Raw genomic sequence first — 6,000 nt, forward strand, 5'->3', positions numbered from 1 at the left:
GTTGCGGATTGGTTGCGTCTATGCTTCTAATCGCAAAATTCGGTTAGTATTGCAAGATGAAGTTAGTGTGCCGGCCCTACGGCCCTAGCTACTTTCCTTCCTCCCAGCCGAGGGCAATAACCTTGTTCTTTGTTTGAACGAGGAGAACAGCGTTACTCTAACCTTTTAGAGTGTGGATTTCATAGTTGCTATTGGGAGCAGGTTTCGGATCGACACAGGGGACAAATCCACTGTGAGACCCTTACACCAAAAGCGCTTCGCAAACTCAGCATACCCCGAGTGTAAGATTAGAGACTTTGACATTGATATGTCAACTCCCAACTCCGCTAGAGTCTGTTTATAAATCTTGGCGATCTCGATGCCGCATATAACAACATCATCCCCCAGGATCGCATACTTATAAAACTTCTGTCCAGGGTGCACTCGCTCTGCACAATACATCACCAATAAATGGTGAGTAAGAGTGAAGATAGGCCAAGAGGAGTAAAGTAATAACCCAAACCAAACAAAGGCTGCCCTACTCTTAAAGTTAAGGACTTAACCTGAGGTATCTTCTTCAAGAAAGGAGCCCTGAATGGATAGGACCTGAAAGCGCTACATACAAACGCCGACAGGGAATTCTCAAAGAGCTGCGCTATCAACGCACTCTGTAACCCAAGCCAAGCCCTATCGATAGCAGACTTAAGGTCAAATGAGTTGATGATTTTTAGAACGGTTCTGCTCGTTGTCAGGGCAGAAAGTGAATGTATCCAAGTCCAGGCTTTTGTCCTATCCACGTGTGATTGATAAAGGGTGCTTTTACATAGTTATAAAATAAAGAGGTTTAGCACTTTCTGTAGGCTTCATGGTGCTGGATTTAGAGTAATCTCGCGACTCTCCAGCACTCTCTCAAAACGGTATGAACGTTTGAGGAATGTTTGGTTTAAGTCTTGCTTACCGTTTGATTTGTGGCTAGGAAGGGGTAACCCTCTTAGTCCTTATCTGAAGTAAGCTTATTAAGACAGGCCTATAAGCCCAAAGACCTAGCGGTCCCGCCAGACTTGTATAAGTCTGAGTCTATGGCGTATCTCACTGAGGTCACCCTTTTACGTTCATGGACAGCCAATTGGCTCCAGTACGTTAAATGGTATTATACTCAAGCACTTCTGCCTAGTGTACTCCTTAAGGACTTCTTCGATGCACCTGTCTTCACTCGACACTGGAAGGTTAAGAGTGAGGACCCTGAGTTAATCCGATTTGGATTGCTCTGGCGTCTTTACGATGAGGTTGCAAAGAAAGGTCCGTCCTATATGGGTTTTATCCTTGCGGACAATAAGTTAACTCATCCTCTTACTTTACTTAGAGGGGTCTCCGGTACGGAGTTCCTTTGGTTTGCTTCTAGGGCAACCTAGAGCAAGGGATCGTCATAAGACTTTCCTGTTGGTTTTTATAATCAATCCACATCCGTCGGCCATAAGACTTTGGACATCAAGATAGATTCATAGTCCCGAGATGAGTAATTTCCTGAGGAAGAAGGGGAAGACAAGAATGGTTGTTCATTGTTCGACCGTCCAATCCGATACTCGTATTTACTGGCCAGTTCGAGCATTTCCTCTGACCGGACTGCATTGAATCTACTCGACGGTTCCGGAACGAGCAGTAAAGGCAGAATCCCGCGGAAGAGGAAAACTATCCATGGTGTGACCTCTCTGCGGCCGGCACTCGACTCTGGCTCCCACCGAGGGAGCTGCTGTCGGATATCCAGATCGTACGCTAAGGTTTGATCCATTCCGTGGTAGAAAGGTAAAGAGATAGGAGAGTGAGGCTAGCTTTGGGCATCCCCTAAGCCCTGATGTGCCTACAACGACACTTTTAGACCTTTGTTGATGTACATGAATTGTTTTTCCAGCTGGTGGAGCTAAGACAAGAGGCCTTTAGAAAGCAGAGCTATTACCGCTGCCCACCCAAAAGAGCACGAAAAGCTGTGCCTACTTCCTGCCTGAAACCCCCAAAAGAGCAAAGCTGACTAAGATCGGCGGGCTTGGTTTTCATCACAAACGAAGGTTGCATACAAGTAAAGTACAGAGAAAAGGAACGAGGGCAAGCTTTGCTGTACTGGGACTTAGGAGAAAGAGAGAGAAAGCAGCTCCTCTTCCTCTTTTCATCCATTCATCTCTTATCTTATTCCTTAATTCATTTTCTTCTTTACTAGAAAGTTTTTCTCCTTCATAGACTATCTCGCTGTACCGAGAGATGAGCAAACCATAGGGACAGAGCTTAAAAGAGCTGCTGGCGGGCTTACCCCGGATACGAACAAAAGGACGACTGGTTCGCCTAGAACAGGAGTGGGTCGCCAAAAGGAGTAGACAAACTAAGTGAAAAGTCTGTTGAAGACCAGATGCCCTAACGCCATAACAATTATATGTAACAGCACGGCTAGAAAGAATAAATTAAATTGACCAAAAACAAGGACATGACGGAATCACCGACCCGAAAGAGATGTATCGAAGCTCTCAAGCGGCCCGGCCTATGCCGAGAGGGTTACAGCGGGCAATCATTAATACGCCTTGGGGAAAGTCATGCACCTGGCCGAGACGGATAAAGGAAAGATTCTCTCACCGAAAACAAGTAAACGAAATAATTACTAGTGCCCGATCGAAATGTCACGTAAGGTACTGCCGCTCCCGGAAGAGCTAATTCGGATAGTGAGGGAAGAAAGAGAAAGGAGTGGCTGTAATTCGAAAACGGCAAAGAGTGCTTACTCATTCAGCAGTCCTCGGCAAAAGAAGGAAGGGTCCCGGCTGGAAAGTCAAAAAGAGATCAAGATGGGAACATCTCACTAAGCAGTGAGGCATGATCTTACCAAGTCCGTAGCTTTCTCACTCATGCTTCACACAAAATCGAGATGAAAGAAGATCAGACGTTGCGCTGAATCTCCGTATCGTCTTGTCCTACTCTACTTTACTTTTACTAGGCATTGATTCCCATCTCGGTCAATCAATCGGCCCTCCTAGGCGAGGAGGAGCAGCTAACTACTTTCTACATAGCACACGTTCAGGATAGGGGACTTTAGCAAGTACTGCTGTGATCTTTGCCCTTAGCCTAGCAGTAGGAGGATTCTCTATTACCGCTTTCATGTGACCACGAATGACTCTTGTTCTCAGACCGGGAATCCTATCTTCCTATATGGCGATAATCCTTCTAACTCTTTTCAAGTCAATAATGTGTAAACCGATGCCATAGCCTTACCACATCGCAATAGGAGCTGCTATTGAATCTGGTGAAGTAAGGGCTAGGCTGCATCTCCTTGGGCCTCGGTAACAGTTATTCATTCTTCTTCTTTTTGCTCCTATTGTGAAGAGCTTTTTCAACCTCCCCGAGGGGAACCGAACTACTTTTAGAGTGGGGTTACGCCCTTTCCTACAGCCCTTGCTAAAACAAAACCACCAAGAGCTCCTATCCCGGCAGTTCTGACCTTCTTTACCTTATTACTTATCTTATTCCTTACCTTGGATAAGATGAGAAGATCGCAGTCTCTTCTTCCTTGCTTAGGTCTGCTCAGTACAGTATGAGCAAGAAAAAACTGTACTGATTAGCAAGCAGGAAAACTGTACCAAGAATCTTACTCGATCGAGTTCCCTTCTTTTCTCCCTGGGAGCCTACTCCAGTGCCCCAGTAGTTTCTTATAGAGTCCCTGTCCAATTTGTTTGAAAGAAGTATCTTTCTTTAAACTGTCCCTGCTCCTAATGATAAACTGTTTTCCACGAGAGATTCTTTCTTCTTCACTTCTGAACTGATTCTCTCTAAGCCAGCTCGTTTCAGGTGCTTTCATTCGCCCTTATCTTCCTGGTAAGTCTAGTCTACCTCTTCCCTATCTGACTAGAAAACCTTTGCAGTAGAGTAAAGCGCTCGGGCAAGGAAGTTTGAAAGCTGTCCCTTCCCTTAGGGAAGCTAGTTTCTTGCCATCCCATCCAATTTTCTTTCTAGGTCTTCTTCTTTCGAAGTTTCCGTGGATGCAGTTTCTTTCCCTGGGAATGTTAAGAAAGGGGAAGGATAAAAGGCCTTCTCGCTGCTTGTCAAAATGGAACGTTTTGCATTCTTTTGATCTGTCGGCGGAAATAGATAGATTTCTTTACCACTTGCCTAGTATTTTACTGCTTTCCTTTCAAAAGGACTATCCATCTTATGAAAGGGAATACCTCTATTTGAAGTTGTGTATGGGAATCGAAGGGATTAGAACAGAACTAAGCTAGCCACTCCTAGATAGGGAAAGGAAAGGTAGGAGCACGCCAAGAGGCAAGTAGACCGAGACGACAGAGCGGAAGACTTGTAGCGAGTAAGGAGAGAGAGAGGAAGAGAGGGTAGGACGTAGTTCCTGGGATTGCTTTTGTGTGGGATGGTCAGATTGCTCTGCAACTCGGTTCTACCCCTGTCTTTGCTTTGGAAAGGTTCTTGAATGTTAGATTCCCTTTTTCTTTTTGGAAGATATGGTTGCTTCCAAGCCCACCTTCCGCTTGTTAATAGTAGACTAATGGGAGAGAGCCGTAGATGAAAGCCTCTTCCTTAGCGGCCTCCTTCTGCTTCCGCTTCTTATTCTTAATCTGTATGGCTGCTTTGGAGTGACATTAGGCACGTAGGGATATGACTGCCAGTCCAGTTTTGGCCATTTCTATGTATCCAGCCCTGAAGAAAGTCGATATGTGGATGATTTTCAATCAAAGAGGGAAGAAATTTATCTTAGGCCACGGGAACGAGATAGAAGAAGAGCTGCTTTAACGGCCCGCTAAGGAAGAAGAAATTGGCTTCCTTCATTTTAAGATAAAGATTGCATTTCACTTTCACTTTCTATATCCATTTTGAATGGGTAAAAAAAAAAGCAAGAGCTTATCATCACCAGCAGAAAGAGACAGAGACCTTTTCTCTTTCGAAAAGGGACTGAGATGCACCCTTCGTGCCTCATACCCCTGAGGAAGGGAAGTTCGTTACTTGCTTGAAAGGAAGCAGTACTCTCGAGTGGGTACCTCTTGAAAAGGGCCGTCAAAAGGATAGACTGAATTCAAATAAGCCTTCACTTTCAATCCGTTGAAATGTATGGGTTAGGATGACCAGCTTTCGTACAAGAGTTTACCTAGAAAAAACCTGACTGTGAGACCGACTCGGCAAAGAGAGAGGAAAGTCAACCAAGTGTTCAATCTATTAAATAGACTATTTTTCTTTCATTAAAGTTTACAGATAAGTAAGATATTGAAAGGGGCAGAACGCTTTCTAAGCTAGACTTTCTCCTTACGTCCTTCGGGGTGTGGAGAGGATAAATCTCCACATCTTTTGCGATTGGAAAGTGTATTGGAATCAGATTGAAAATCTCAGTAGGGCGACTCCTAATCCGATTCTACCGGGATCAGGAGAATCAAATCACACAAAAAGAAGATGAAATAGCTGCTTATTCTCTTCTCTTGCAGGGGCTGTCGTTTCGGGATTGATGGATACCTGCAAGAACCCCTATTCTCTATTTTATTAGTCTCTTTATTTCCAACTCTTTTCCACATCCTTAATAAGGCACCGAGCTACGAGGCTCAAACATTGAACACAACTAGACAGCACTAATGCCGGTGGTGGTGGGATAGATAGTGAACGAGTTCCTTTATTCCACTTAAAAAGAGGCTTTGGTAATAGGCAAAAAGGCTACTTTCAACTTCAAGTTAGAGCATTAGGACTAGAGCTGGGTGTAACAGAACTGGCGGGGTAAGACGCATACTACTCATGTGTCCTAACTTGACTCTGCTGGCTCTAAAAGGAGCTTACAAAAGGTATTACTTAAGGCAAGGAAAGCTCGCTATCAAAATAGGACTGCCTTACAACTCGAACTCGCTCGCAAGGAAAGAGAAATGGTAGGGATGGAAAGAAGACTATAAATAGAAAAGCATTCCTCGGAGTCGGAGCTAGCACTGAAAATGGATGACACTCTAGATCGCTGGGAGATTATCTAGGCAGGGCCTGGATCGATAGACTCAAAAAAATGAA

This window comes from Gossypium raimondii, chromosome 4 (genome assembly GCF_025698545.1).
Source record: "Gossypium raimondii isolate GPD5lz chromosome 4, ASM2569854v1, whole genome shotgun sequence".
NCBI classification, from domain to species: domain Eukaryota; kingdom Viridiplantae; phylum Streptophyta; class Magnoliopsida; order Malvales; family Malvaceae; genus Gossypium; species Gossypium raimondii.